Consider the following 262-nt stretch of genomic DNA (forward strand, 5'->3'; position numbering starts at 1 on the left):
TATACTCGCCACCCCTCCAGTAGCACGGGTGTATCGCCCATCGCCGGTGGTTCTGAGCCTGGCCTTTAATTCAGGAAAACAAAAAAGAGCAGCGTTGCTGTTTGTCTGTAGCTGAACTGGCCTTGTTCCGGTTGTCACTTGTCCCACAACACCTAGAAATACAAGCGGACGACAGCTGTCCTCCTGTTTGTTCTTAAAAAAAGAATATATATAGAACCATTCATGCATAGAGTGTACCTGCGAGGCTTACGGCTAACGTCGA

Source organism: Opisthorchis viverrini, assembly GCF_000715545.1.
Source record: "Opisthorchis viverrini unplaced genomic scaffold opera_v5_248, whole genome shotgun sequence".
Taxonomy (NCBI): domain Eukaryota; kingdom Metazoa; phylum Platyhelminthes; class Trematoda; order Opisthorchiida; family Opisthorchiidae; genus Opisthorchis; species Opisthorchis viverrini.